This window comes from Lissotriton vulgaris, unplaced genomic scaffold (assembly GCF_964263255.1).
Source record: "Lissotriton vulgaris unplaced genomic scaffold, aLisVul1.2 SCAFFOLD_1555, whole genome shotgun sequence".
Lineage (NCBI taxonomy): Eukaryota > Metazoa > Chordata > Amphibia > Caudata > Salamandridae > Lissotriton > Lissotriton vulgaris.
This window is the reverse complement of record NW_028240693.1, coordinates 9,861-25,278: the sequence shown is the minus strand read 5'-3', so window position 1 is coordinate 25,278 and position 15,418 is coordinate 9,861. Positions and strand designations below refer to the sequence as shown.

The following is a 15,418-nucleotide window of genomic DNA, read 5'->3' as shown; positions in this document are numbered from 1 at the left end:
TTTATTTTATAAGCGATTAAGAAAGCAACATTTTAATAAGGAAATGAATTAATAAACTGACATTTTTAAAGCAAGCTCAGAAACATTAAATTTTACCGAATAACAGTTTCCATTGCCTAAATCTATTTCCCTGTCTATTTCTCACTTCACCTAGAAAGGAAAAATCATTTAAAGTCTGCTGTCCTTACATGAGCCAAAGGTCCAACAGCATGTCACATCATTCAGGAATCGGAAAGTAAGAGTGAGTGAGAGATTCCCTGCTCATCTCCGATTCTTGACCAAGTCCAGGCTTCACATAAGCCCTAGTGTCTTTTTTTCCACATCTTTCAGCTTCCTCAAGAAAGTAACTTTTCCTCGAGTTTCGAACATTTACTTCCTAACCTCGACAGACACTTTAAGTTCCTGTCCTTGAGCCTTTTCTCCATGAGCACGTTCAATTCAATCAAAGAACTGCTTTTTCAATCAACGATGACAGTACAGTAAAAATCTTCACAGCCACGCATGTGCAAAGACTTCACTCTGGACAAGCTTTTGCATCTGCAGCTCTATCAGCCATGTTTTCTAAACCACCTTTAGGCCTCACTTTGGAAACTATTATTAAACAAACACAAGACATCAATTAATTAAAGAATTGAGACCCATTCTGTTACCCACCCCCTTTACTAAATAATCCTGTTAATTATGTTACCTAGCAAAAAGCACAATCAGGCAGCATTATAATTACTTTTCCTTTAGGACCTGCACGAACTCCATGAACTTTCGTCACAGATAAGACATAACATAAGCACACAAAATAAGCAGTAGTTATGTAGTTAAACAGCTGCATTTAATACTGACAAAGACAATACACAAGGTTAATTTATTATTTTTTCGTTTGCGTTTGCAACATAAAGCACATTAGTTTATCCCACATGTATTGATGAATGTATTCTTAAACTAAGTTGATTAGTAATTTCACCACAAGCTTATTAATTTAATTACTGTTATGAGGGATTAACTTCACAAGTTTGAACAAAATCTTGTTCTTCACCTTGCTTCATCAACTCCCTCATCTGGTGATTTCTAAATTACCAAATAATGCCCACAATGTATACATTTTCAACCCTTGAACATGTTTTGGACTTTCTTAATATTAGTATTTCTAAACTTTAGATTCATCTGGTTTTCTGCATTTTTCATATTGAGTTCTCCGAAACTCTTCTAATTCTATTTCTTTTTCTTTTTCTTTTCTTAGTTTGCAAATTCTTTTCTATTACATGTTTTCTTCTCTTGTGTATCATGCAACTAATTTTTAACAAAAGTATCGCTATAGCTATGACTATTAAAGGAAAAACTATTTTACCTATAATTGAATTACCAATCCCTTGAAACCAATGTTTAATTGCTGCAAATCTTTTACTTAAACGTTCTGAAAAACTTTCATCTTCTAAAGGTTCAACTTCATTATGTAATTCAGTAATATTTTTTTATATACATTTCTATATTCTGACTTTTGTCAGGTATGTAAGTACAACAATGCTGAACATGTAAAATTCCACAGACTCCACCCTCTTTTGCTAGCAAAATGTCTAGGGCAAGACGATTTTGCATCACCATAGTTCTCATAGCAATAAGCTCTGTATTCACTAATTGAAATCCACTTGCAGTATCTGTTGACAATCTATCAACAATTGTAGACATTTTTCTGATTTTATTTGCATTCAGGGTTATTCCTACCATAGGTATTAATGCACCAAATATGTCTCCCATTATTTCAGAAAAGCTTTCCCTTCTAAATGTATTCAAGTTATTACTAATTTCGAATGAACCTTTTGCATTTCTATCTATATGAAAAAAAATTGGAAAAACTAAACCTATATAACACGTCCCATACCAATGGTCTGGGAGATTGTAATAAGCCTTATCCCCACAAACAAAATAAATTCCAGGAAAAATTGGATCTTTGCCTCCTTTAAATCCCCAACCCCCTATAATACGATAAGTGTCTTCACATTGACTTGCACCTACAAAATAATTATCAAACAAAGTATTAACTCTTCTTATACAAAATTTTCCACTAACAGGTTTATCTATGTGAATTGCAACATTTTAATTTCTACTATTAAGCTTATCATCTTCCATCAGCCAAAATTTAGACTTAATATGTTTCGACATCTCATTTCGCTTGTGAATTGCCCTTCTCTCTTCCACCATATTTAAGAACGTCTTCTCTTCTGTTCTCAATTTACATGTTAAATTATTTCTAAAAGCGTACTGATAAGTGAGTTCACTAGTCTCTAGGAAAAATTCCCTCATCTGTTTAGCATATTTCACTTTATTCAAGCTATCTTCAACTTTTAAATTTGCAAAAATCTCATCAAAATCTGAATAATAATATTACAAATGTCCAGTTTGATAAAACAAACTAGCTATTACACTACATGTTATGCCATAAGTAAGAGGAAGCATATTATACGTAACACCTTCAGACACAGAAGTAGGTAACTTCACACAAATGTAGCAGTCTTTTGCGTCCATCACCTTAACATATTCAGGTAAAAGTCTTGAAAAGGTATTACTAGAAAAATCTCCCACAGATCTATCTTGATGAATCTCTGGTTTATGTACAATAAATTTATCAGTCTTATCAACTTTATCATGATTAACCACAACTTTACTAGTCATGTTAGTTTTATACATCTCTTTATCTATTCCAAAAGGAAATATGACAGTTAAAATTAACCAAACTAAAATTATCAAAATTACACATATTGAAGACAATTTGCAACATCTTTTGAAAACTGAGCATCTCGAATTATTATTAGTAGAAGGCATCTTTACTAAAAAGAAAAATGAAAAATGAAAAATTACTAAATATACTCCCCTCTTTTTTTTTCAACAGATAACTTTATTTTCTAACAGCTTTTCTTCGACCTTATGTCATACATCAATGTGTTTTACAGCTAACACAATTTCTTCGACCTTGTGTCACCTAACACAATTTCTTCAACCTTGTGTCACCTAATGAACAAAATCAATCATTATCACTTGCATCATCTACATTTCCTTGACTACTATTTACTTCTAATACTGGTGGAATTATAATATAGGTCCACTCAGGTGATTTGTACTTCGGATTTGGCTTTATTACTCTTTTTGCTCTGCTGTTTATCACTTCTATTTTCTTTCCAGCTTGTTTTTTCTTATTTGAGTCTTCTTCCTTTTGACTTGTGATCTCATTCACCTGCTCTTTTGCTTTATTCATTAATTTAAATTTTAGACCTTCGTTTTCATTTGGCCAATTATCCCCTTTTCTTGTTAATTTCCTTTTCGGTTCCGCTAAATTATACTCCACTCTCCAAGCTCTTTTTCTTGATCTTTTCACTTTTGATTCATCTCCACTATCATCTGTTTCACTTTCAGTGTTATCAGCTAATTCATTAATATTCAGTTTTATTGTATCAGATTCTTCTGTAGATTCAGGTACTTCTTTACTCAGCAGTTTCACTCTGTTAGGAACATCATCCTTATAGCTGGTACTTGAAATTTCTTCTTCTTATTCCTCAATTACTTCCAAATCACCAGTTTCAGAATTTTCGTTCCTTCTTCCAGAGCTTCCAATCTGCTTTTCAATACTCTCCTGATCTTGATCTTGAATCACTTCTTGTTCAGTTTCCTTTTCTAATTTTTGATCTAGCAGATATTCATCATTTTCATTTTCTTCAGAATCTTGTATCACAATTTCTTCATTTTCTTCATTCAATGCTTCATTCACATTTGAATTTTCCAGATGTTGACTTTCTTGTCGATCTTCAGGATCTGGATTTCTTTCAGGTTCTTCTTATGAATCTGAATCAGCTGTTGTTTCACCGTTGTCAGGATTCTCAGGTGTTGGCACACGTATGGTGTGGCTAGCATGAATCCATCTCTTCAATCCCCTACACTTTACTGCATTTGTTGTGACTAATATCACCTGTCTTGCCTTCTGCCACCTTGGTACTAGGCAATTTCTTCTTCGATGTACTTTTGTCCTTACCCAGTCTCCTGGTAACAGATCATGAGCTTGTTCTTTCTCTTTTGTAATTACTTCAGTTCCCACCTGATGGAACACAGAAGTCATCACATCAGATAGATTTTTGCAGTAATCCATAATGACGCTATCATTAATGCTCAACAGTTTATCAACTGGAACAAATGCTTGCCTCATTACCATGCCCATTATTATCTCATGAGGACTCAATCCTGTTTTTCTATCTTGAATGCTTCTCAAAGACATCAAAACAAGTGGAAGTGCATCTGTCCACTCCATTCCTGTTGCGAGGCACATTTTTGCTATTCTGTTTTTTATTGTACCATTCACTTGCTCAACAACACCTGATGCTTCTGGTCTGTAAGCACAATGTAATTTTTGCTTTATATCCAGTGCTTCACAAATTAATTTTAGCAATCTGTTTTCAAAATGTGTGCCACGATCTGTCTCAATCGTCACTGGAAAACCATACCTTGGTATGATTTCTCTCAAAAGCAATTTTGCCACAGTAATTGAATCATTGTGACGTGTTGGGAATGATTCCACCCATCTTGAAAATAAACAGATTATTACCAAGACATATCTGAGTTTGTTGTGAGGTGGCATGTCAATGAAGTCAAGCTGTATTCTGGTAAATGGACCACCCTCCCGTCCTATGGTTCCCATGCTTACAACAGTTTTTTCAGTTTTAACGTCTTTATTTCGAAGTTTTCCTTCATAAAAGACAAGCATATAAAATACATGCACAAAACACACGGTTAATATGTACACATTTATACAAACAATTAGATTATTCAAGAATCTGGTTTAAAAAAAAAAAATTAAATAGTATAGAAAGACGTTTATGTCAATGTTAATGCAGATATAAGGAGTCAATTCAGGAATGCTACCCAGGAAAAATAGGTTAACATGTTTGATACTCAGCTATTGGCTCTTCAGAAGTACATATAATACAAGGTAAAAGAGACATATGCCCAACCTATAGGAGCTTTTTCCTCGCTTAAGAACATAGTACATAAAAACCACTTACTGACTGGGTTAAAATGTAAGCTTAACCCTTAATAAAAGCTACTCAAACATTGCGGTGTTTATAGAATAGGTCATAACTATGAGGGGCTGGTGAGCTAATACCACCTCTTTCTAGCAAGTAATTGTATGCTGCTATAGATCTTGGTAGGGGGATGTGTGTGGTACACGGATAAAAATCATACAAATCCCAAATGGAGATGGGGCCGTCGCCTTCGTGGGGCTGGGAGGATCGTAAGTAGGGGACGATGTTCCTATTTCTGAATTTAACAAGGATTAGGTCCCCGGGAATGTCCTTAGGTAGTGACCCTAACCAGCCCACCCTTCTGACACTCAGGATACCACCATCCTTATTGGGTGGCAGGGGTCTATTTTTAGCTAACCAGAAAATGACCTTGTGTAATAGGTCCTGAGAACTCTCAGGTTTCCTGTGAGCGGAAACTGGTACTCCTGCAAGAACAAGCACAAAGGGGGCGGCTTCCGGAGGTAAGTCTATGCGTGCTGTTCTGTTTGGCTCTGCTCTAACAGCAGAGTAATTTGTTAACAAATGATGAAGGGCAGTTTTAGTAACCAGTGGGGGATGACTCTTGGGAGGCTGTCTTTCAATCTGGACATTTTTTCTTGTATTAAACAAAAGTTAATGGGCGGTTTTAGTAGCAGGTGAAACAGTTTTGGTTATGTCAGTTAACATAGGCACTTCAAGTCCAGTTAGTGGAATGGAACAAATGGGTGTTGCCATCTTTATAACGGGTGAAGAGTTGGATTTAATAGCAGACTCTATACTTGTCAGCCGATCCCCTAAAGCGGTAATTCGTTCTAGCAAGGGTGCTATTACAGAGCTTAACAACAGTTCGAGCTGAGGCAGTAATTGTAATTGAGGCGATGACACTTTATCATCCAAACATTCAGCGACCCCCCTGGATGTGGTAGAGTTTATAGCAGGCGATGGAGGATCGATGCAGAGTTTTTGTATTTTGGATTGGAGTTCGTAATCATTTGCCCCGTCATGTTTCCTTTTCACACTTTGGCCCAGCGTCAGAGAAGTAGCCTGGATGTTATCCTCATTTGGTGATAGGGAAAGTTCACAAGATCTGCCAGGTGTTAATACTAAGGCCTTTTACGGGGGAGGGGGATATTACTGGAATAAATTTAGTCCCGCACAGAGCGTTTAGTTCCTCCCAGTAGGACAAATGTGGCAAACTAACGGGGGTATGTGACGGGGATAGCATTTGGCGACGGTCATCGATATCTGTATCACAGCTAGTGGTAGGTGAAGTGTAGCTCTGAATAAGTTTTTCCATTCTCTGGCTGTAGTGTAGAAAGTTTAGTAAGTTAGTATGCCCCCTTATTTATCACTAATAATAAAGTATGTTCAAAAATAGTGACAGTGATGAGGTAGCCGAGAAGTCCGTGAATAGTCTTGTGAATGGTATACAGTACTATACCTTTCTCTGCAGTGAAGCCAAGAGAGGTGGCCCGTCCCGTCCACCTCGTGCCTCTGAGGGCCACAGAGGGCCCGCCCTTTGCCCGGGCTTAGCCCCGGGCGCTCCCGCGCGCTCCCGCGCGCTCCCGCGCAGCTAGTAGCTGTCGCACTTGTAGTTTCGTCTAAAGGCGGGCAGTGGGCGGGGCTGACAGGGTGCGCGCAGACCAGCTGTCAAAGGTCAGGCAGGGACTCCTGGGAGAGCGAGTCTCTGCGGCACTACACACCTGTGCTAGATGGCAAGCCTCTCCGCCCACATGCTCAGCAAGTCCCTCGGCAGTGGCTCCAGGCACCAACCCTGTCCTCGCAGCGGCACCCGCGAAGCGGGTGCTGCAAGTTGTGGCGGAATTCTGGCAACAAAACACGTCCCACGAAGGTCTCCTCCCCAGGGCTCCCACTTGCTGTGGGGTAAGAAGCCGATTTTATGCAGTATGTCGGGCAGTGGGCGGGGCTGACAGGGTGCGCGCAGACCAGCTGTCAAAGGTCAGGCAGGGACTCCTGGGAGAGCGAGTCCCTGCGGCGCTACACACCTGTGCTAGATGGCAAGCCTCTCCGCCCACACGCTCAGCAAGTCCCTCGGCAGTGGCTCCAGGCACCAACCCTGTCCTCGCAGCGGCACCCGCGAAGCGGGTGCTGCATTTTTTCGGCGGAATTCTGGCAACAAAACACGTCCCACGAAGGTCTCCTCCCCAGGGCTCCCACTTGCTGTGGGGTAAGAAGCCGATTTTATGCAGTATGCCGGGCAGTGGGCGGGGCTGACAGGGTGTGCGCAGACCAGCTGTCAAAGGTCAGGCAGGGACTCTTGGGAGAGCGAGTCCCTGCGGCGCTACACACCTGTGCTAGATGGCAAGCCTCTCCGCCCACACGCTCAGCAAGTCCCTCGGCAGTGGCTCCAGGCACCAACCCTGTCCTCGCAGCGGCACCCGGGAAGCGGGTGCTGCAAGTTGTGGCGGAATTCTGGCAACAAAACACGTCCCACGAAGGTCTCCTCCCCAGGGCTCCCACTTGCTGTGGGGTAAGAAGCCGATTTTATGCAGTATGCCGGGCAGTGGGCGGGGCTGACAGGGTGCGCGCAGACCTGCTGTCAAAGGTCAGGCAGGGACTCCTGGGAGAGTGAGTCCCTGCGGCGCTACACACCTGTGCTAGATGGCAAGCCTCTCCGCCCACACGCTCAGCAAGTCCCTCGGCAGTGGCTCCAGGCACCAACCCTGTCCTCGCAGCGGCACCCGCGAAGCCGGTGCTGCAAGTTGTGGCGGAATTCTGGCAACAAAACACGTCCCACGAAGGTCTCCTCCCCAGGGCTCCCACTTGCTGTGGGGTAAGAAGCTGATTTTATGCAGTATGCCGGGCAGTGGGCGGGGCTGACAGGGTGCACGCAGACCAGCTGTCAAAGGTCAGGCAGGGACTCCTGGGAGAGCGAGTCCCTGCGGCGCTACACACCTGTGCTAGATGGCAAGCCTCTCCGCCCACACGCTCAGCAAGTCCCTCGGCAGTGGCTCCAGGCGCCAACCCTGTCCTCGCAGCGGCACCCGCGAAGCGGGTGCTGCAAGTTGTGGCGGAATTCTGGCAACAAAACACGTCCCACGAAGGTCTCCTCCCCAGGGCTCCCCTACAACAGTTTTTCTGTTTGGATTGATCTGTTGACAGATAAGACACCTTTGACAAAAAAGACTCTGCTATTATTCTGAATTTCGGATTGTACCATATTTGTCTGAATAATCTAATCATTGAATCTCTACCAATATGTCCTGGACCATGGTACATGCGTGCCATGTCAGAAATCATACTATCTGGCCTTACTGGTCTGTCATCTTTGTAAACCCAAACCTCATCTTCTTCTCTTTGTCTGCATCCTGCTTTTAACCATGTGTTTTTCTCCTCATCATGTGCCTCATCTTGCAACTGTTTTACTCCCTGCCAAGTCTCAACTACAGATGTTAGCATAAGTGAGTTCAAAACATGTTCATTTTCTTTTTCCCGATTAATGGACACATTTTGTTTTGCACGGAATTTTGCTATTGAGTCAGCATGAGAATTTCCTTTTGTTATGTAATCCTCACCTTTTTTATGTGCTGTGCACTTTACTACTGCAATTTTTTCTGGTAGCTGAATTCCATCAATCAATCTTTTAATCAACTGAGCATTTCTTATTGGTGATCCCGCAGAAGTTAAATAACCTCTTTGAGACCAGAGCTGGCCATAGTCATGGACTACACCATAACCATATTGACTATCAGTCACTATGGTAATTTTTAACTCTTTTCCCAATTCACATGCACGAATCAAAGCAATTAATTCTACTACTTGAACTGAACAAATTCCTTTGAGACAGGAAGCTTCAATTACATCTGCAACCGTACATACTGAATATGCTGCACTCAGAACACCTTCATCTGTTCTTAAGCATGAACCATCAACAAATATAACATAGTCTGATTCAGCTAATGGGACATCTTTTATGTCTTGCCTTGGTTTTGTGCAATATTCTAATACATCTAGGCATTCATGATCAACCTCATCCCTGATTTCTGTTTCAGTAGTGTCAGGTAATAATGTGGAAGGATTTAAATTCACACATCTCGCAATTGAAACATTGTCCGAGCCAAGGATAACCTTTTCATATTTTGTTAGCCTATTATTTGTCAAATGTTGTGTTCTGCTTCTAGTGAGGAGAATTTTAACTGAATGTGGTACATATACTTTTACAGGAAATCCCATTATTATTCCTTCACTTTGTTCCACACTTACAATTGTTGCAGCTACTGCTTTTAAGCAACCTGGTAATGCTTTTGCAACAGGGTCAAGAACAGCTGAGAAATATGCTATTGACTTTCTCAGTTTTCCATGTCTTTGAATCAGAACTGATAATGCACATCCTTCTCTTTCACTACAATACAGCTCAAATTCTTTTTCATAATCGGGCATTCCTAATGCTGGAGCTTCACATAAACTTTTCTTTAACTGTTCAAAAGCTTCTAATTCAGTTTTTGTTAGGCTAAGCGGGTCATTTATGTCTGCTTTTGTCAGTCTCTGCAGTGGCTTTGCGATTACTGAAAACCCACCAATCCATTGGCGACAATAACCTACCATTCCTAGAAACATTGTACCTGTCTCTGTGTTTTTGGAGGTTGCATTGCTTGAATCATTTTTATTCTTTCAGTTGTCACTTGTCTGACTCCCTTTGCAATTCTGTGACCTAGATATTTTACTTCTTGTTTACAAAACTGTACTTTTGCAGGAGATACTTTATGTCCCTCATCTGCCAGATGATTTAAAAGAGTAACGGTATCTGTTACACAATTATCTCTTGTTTTTGCGGCCACAAGAAGGTCATCAATACACTGCACTAACGTAGATTTTCCAGGTAAATCTAGATTTTTCAATGATTTCTGTAGCAACTGATTAAAAATAGATGGACTCTCAGTGTACCCTTGAGGGATTCGACAACATGCTAGAATACGCTCTTTGAACCGGAACGCAAAAATTTGTTGGCTTTCTGGATGCAATGGAACAGTAAAGAATGCATTACACAAATCAATAACCGTATACCATTCTGCATCATGGGGAATCTGATATAAAATTACCTCTGGATTTGGTACAACTGGGCAACATGGAACAACAATTTTATTAATCTTTCTCAGGTCTTGAACAATTGTGAAAGTTCCATTTGGCTTTTTAATTCCCATAATAGGTGAATTACATGGACTACTCTCAATTTCTTTTAGAACACCTTGTTTTATGAATTTGTCTATTACAGGGGTAACACCTTCAATTACTTCTGCTTTCATTTTATACTGAGGAATGTTTGGATAATCTGCTCCTTGTTTTACTGATATTTTTACTGGGTCTACATTTTTCATCAAACCCATTTCATCTCCAGTGAAATCCCAAATTTTTACATTCACTGTGTCTTTTAATTCTCAGGTAGATTATTCTTATCAAACACAGGAAATAATGTACTTTCTTCTGCCTCAACCATTGACATTGTTATATTTGTAAAGCCCATCTTCTTCTGGAGTTTGAAGCTCTATACCATCCGGTGAGCAATATATTGCACAATTCATTTTACACAGGATATCCCTACCAAATAGATTTACAGGACTGCTATCACAAACTACAAATCTATGCATGTCTTTAAATTTACCTATTTCAACTTCAACTGGTTCAGTTAAATCTGTTTTTATTTGCTGATTAGCTACACCTACTACTTGGATTTTATCTCCAGAGAGAGGAAGATTTTCTATTTCCACTGATCTAACAGTAGAACGGGTAGCACCTGTATCCACTAGGAAAGTAATTTCTACATCATTCACTTTGCCATTTACAAATGGACCAGATTGATCTACCTCAAGAGTGGCTCCAGCACACACTCTTCCTCCTCTCTCAGGCACCGTCAGAAGTATTCTTCAGATTCACTCCCTCGATCTTCTTTCAACCAATATTGTTGAGACACATTCGACACATTCCCTCTTGGCGATCTGTTTACCTGTTCACCTGCGCTGAATCCTGTTTCTGCACTGTATCTCTGCACATTTACACAGTTTGGAAGTGGCGGTTGTGGTAACTGACTTTGCTGAATCACTACCTGTTGCTGTAGCTGTTGCTGCTGATTTATCTCATTCTGCATCTGTGGATTTAATGATCCATTTTTTAAATATGTTCTGGGCGGATTCTTGCATTCACGCTTCCAGTATCCAATTTTGCCACAATTAAAACATGGGAGTTTCTGTTTTAACTCTTCTATATTTCCCATCAATTTTGGTTTTGTATAATTACTTTTAAATTTCCCTTGATTCTGATCAACATTTTTATTTCCTAAAGTTGCTATATGTTGTTCAGCCACTTTTACCTGTGCCCACATAGCTTTTTCTTTTAACTTCTTTTGTTTAGCATCTATTTCATCACTACAGTATTTTGCTTTTCTTAACCACATGGCTGCTGCGGGGATTTTTGCGCTGTGCTGCAAATTGCTATTCCGCTGCAGATATGACGAGCTCAGCTCGTCATCAGCACACGACACCCGTGGGTGATGACGAGCTGAGCTCGTCATCAGCAGCGAAAGGGTTAAGATATCATCTACTGTGTGTGATTGCCAACCAACTATTCCAGTTCTTACCATTTCACTAATTTCAGGTCTCAAGCCATATATAAATCTGTCTATAAAATGGCTCATGTCTTTTTCACATAAATGTTCATAACCACTGTATTGTTTAGATACCAGCAGTAATCTTTCATAAAATGAATGTACTGATTCCTTTGGCTCCTGCGTTGTTCTATCTATTTTAACCCAATCTATCTCTTTTGGGGGACTCTTGTTTTTTAAAAACACAATTACCTGTTCGTACTTTCTCATTACCTCTGGTAAAGGAGCACCTGTTACTTTATCTCACGGGTTTTTCTTCTCTAGGCCAATTTATAGTTCTTACATTCTGTCCAAAGATCTGATGGGACAACTATGTCAAAGAATCCATCAAGATCAATCCACAAAACTTTTGAAACTTTCACAAATCTGTCTACCTGTCGATACCATTCTACAGGTTTTTCTCTCAATCGAGGAAAATCATTTGTAAACAGTAAAATGTCCTGTCTTGTCCATGGGACATGCACATACCCTCCTCCCGCTATTTCCCTCATTGGAAACTCATTTACTACTTTTTCCTTTTCTCTGATAGGAAAAGCTAAACGTGTTCTGTCTTCATCTCTTTTCTTTGTCCATTTCGCTCTCCATTTACTTAATTCACCCCATTTTCTCAAAATCACAATTAAATCTTTTATATGAGTGATTCTTCCTGTGGTATTCATATTTTCAATGTCTTTTTCAGAGAAATCCACCTTATAAGTTTTCTGCAAATTCTTCTGCTTACTTAAATCTACTTCTAATTCAAAAGCCATATTCTCTAATTGATCATATTTGTTTTTCGTTTTCCATGTTATGCTTTTGCAAATAAATAATAATTCATCATCCTGATATGCCTTCAATCTGTCAGTTCCTATCGTTCCAATTATTAATTCTTCTAAATCTGCTTTCAATTTTGAAACGTCAAGTAATTTACATTCTGGAGTTTGTGTTAAATCTATTTTGCTCAGACTCTTTTCCGGAGTTCCAGAATCAGATTCTGCACCAGATGGAGTTTTACATGACAAACTGTGATTAAAAGTTAAGTCAAGCATCATTATTTTCTCTCGATGTATTTTAGACAAATCTGAACAAAAAATTTCAGTCACTTTCTGTATTTCTGAATTTAATGGAACAGTTAAAGCTGAATGCCTAATTTCCTTTTGATCAAATACTGGAAGAACAGGTCCAATCGTTACAGATACTGTTACTGCTTCCATGCTTTTAGTTAACTGCTGTATTAATTCATTCGTGGAACGAATGTATTCTGAGGTATTTGGTAATTCCTCATACCTTTCTGTTCTTTTTCCATTTCTTGAGGTTTCATTTCTTTGAACTGGGGTTTCAGTATAATTTCTATTTTCTTCTGATATATTCGAATTACATCTTGTTTCTACTCTTTCAGGTGTATTTCTACAATTCGGATTTCTTTTAGGAGATGTCTCATCAATTATTTCTCTTGAAGGGGCATTTGGAGAAATCCATAAACAAACTGGTTGATAGGGTGGCGGTTTTCTAGTATAAATTTCTTCTAATACTGTATCTTCTGAGACACTTTCTTCACTACTTTTATTTTTCTTTTGGGCACTCTTTTGTCCAGTTGCCTAATCAATTAGTCTCACTGGGTACAAGCCATCACACATGTCTGCACTTCTCCATCAACGATCAACGCATTCTATCCTCATGTGTTTCTCTATCAAGGCCTAATCCTGTTCCCCTTAATATTCCTCTACTCTCTCGTTCTAATTCAAACATATCATCGTCCCATTCATCTAAAGCTTCAAATTGAGTAGGTCTAGGTAGTGGAACGAGTTTCATAATTTTTTCTCTTAAATTTTTCAAAACTGCTATGTTAAATGATCCATCTTCCGGCCATGCTAATACACCATCATTTTCAGTATATTTCATCCAATTCTCAATCCAAAGACAAGTATGATAACCATATTCACCCAACATATAAGCTGCAGGTGTTTTGTACTTATGAAGTAATCTTCCACCCACGTTGAAATTTTCTTGTCAGGTTTAATTTTGTTTTTCAATCTCTGTAACCATGAAAGCTTCCTTTTCTCCTTCATGTAATAGTAATCCATGTTTTTAAACAATTTTCCTTTACTTCGGAAAAGATCGTAACAACTTCCTTGTTATTCCACAACACTGACAAATCCGTGCGCAAAACTTACCAACAAACCAATCAAGTTAAGCTTTGTCACTATTTTGCTCAACCAATAGAACTACTGTTTTTCAGGATGAGCCAATCAGCTGTAAGCTTGCCTTAGTCACATGAACCAATCTGTGTGTTAATACTGTGACGTATCTTAGCCAATCACAGCGCGACACTTGTGACGTATGCTACCACTGCAGCTGCTCTGTCCCTCACTCTACTCCTTAAACTGATGCCTCCTTTACAAAAATCTTTCACAGCGCCATATTTACAAATCTTTCAATTGAATTCAGTTAATAACTCCACAAAAACAAACCATTTGTCTGTTTCGCTAAAATAAAGTGATAGCTTTTCCAAACATTCAAGTATTCTTTTCACGTGAAATAGACTACACTAATTTCACAGAATATTTAAATTTGTCAATAAAGTAAGGCTACTTTACCCTTCTAGCAGGTAATAACGAACTCATTTCTCTCTAAATGCACATACAGAGATATTTTACACCTCCTTAGAGACAATTTAGAGTTTCACTCGATCGTACATTACAAATTCATTTACGCACATTCATACAGAAAAATCCTTAACCATGCATACATAAATCTTTAGTAGGACTTTAACCCGCTAATAGAAATCCTCACTTGCCAGTAAGATAGACGACGCTTCCTTACCCTTCACTGAAGCTTAGATAAATTTTACTACTCTTTTCACAATGAGTTTTAAAACAGAACAGAAGTCCCTATACTCGAAAGCTACGATTTCATAGAAAATCCTCACTATACATTCTACCTTACACACCTAAAATCCCTAAACTTGTGCTGTACGACCATAACACTTATGATATACGGCGATACCACTATTTTGAAACAGAACAAATGCACTATGTAGCTTTACCTGTCACACTTCTTATGCCGGCACAAACCAGGAATTTTCACACTGCTGGAAAAAATCTTTCGACTACATAAAACAACTAAACAAACTTAACATGTTTTAGACATCAATCCTATGTATTACCATGTAACATGCTAGTTACCATAGAAACCCTAACTCTGCTACCATGAAATTGAAAATTGGAAATTGGAAAATTGTCTCAATAACACTACCTTTTACCTCAATACTAACCATTATTCATAAACACTTATATAGGCTCATAATACCAATGAGACAATTTTTGAGCAACTGAATCTAGTGGTGTGATTAACCAAAATTATTCAAATAATATTTACATTATTATATACAACTGCAGTTTATCTATCTTTACCATGGTTTTATACATTAATCATTTATTAATCAGACCACTTAGGCGATTGGATCAACTGATGGAAACTAGAACATGAATAAACAAGACCAGCTTGTCTTTTCAAATCTAATTTTATTAACTTTATTTTTCATGAAGAAAAAGCATTTACGTTTAGAATCTTTATTTTATAAGCGATTAAGAAAGCAGCATTTTAATAAGGAAATGAATTAATAAACTGACATTTTCAAAGCAAGCTCCGAAACATGAAATATTAGCAGAATAACAGTTTCCATTCCCTAAATCTATTTCCCTGTCTATTTCTCACTTCACCTAGAAAGGAAAAATCATTCAAAGTCTGCTGTCCTTACATGCGCCAAAGGTCCAACAGC

The 15,418-nt window shown here is 38.8% G+C and overlaps 1 pseudogene; it reads right to left on the bottom strand.

The window, feature by feature from the left end:
* Positions 1–812: 812 nt before the first annotated feature.
* Positions 813–13,721, bottom strand: LOC147672902 (uncharacterized; annotated as a pseudogene).
* Positions 13,722–15,418: the final 1,697 nt, after the last annotated feature.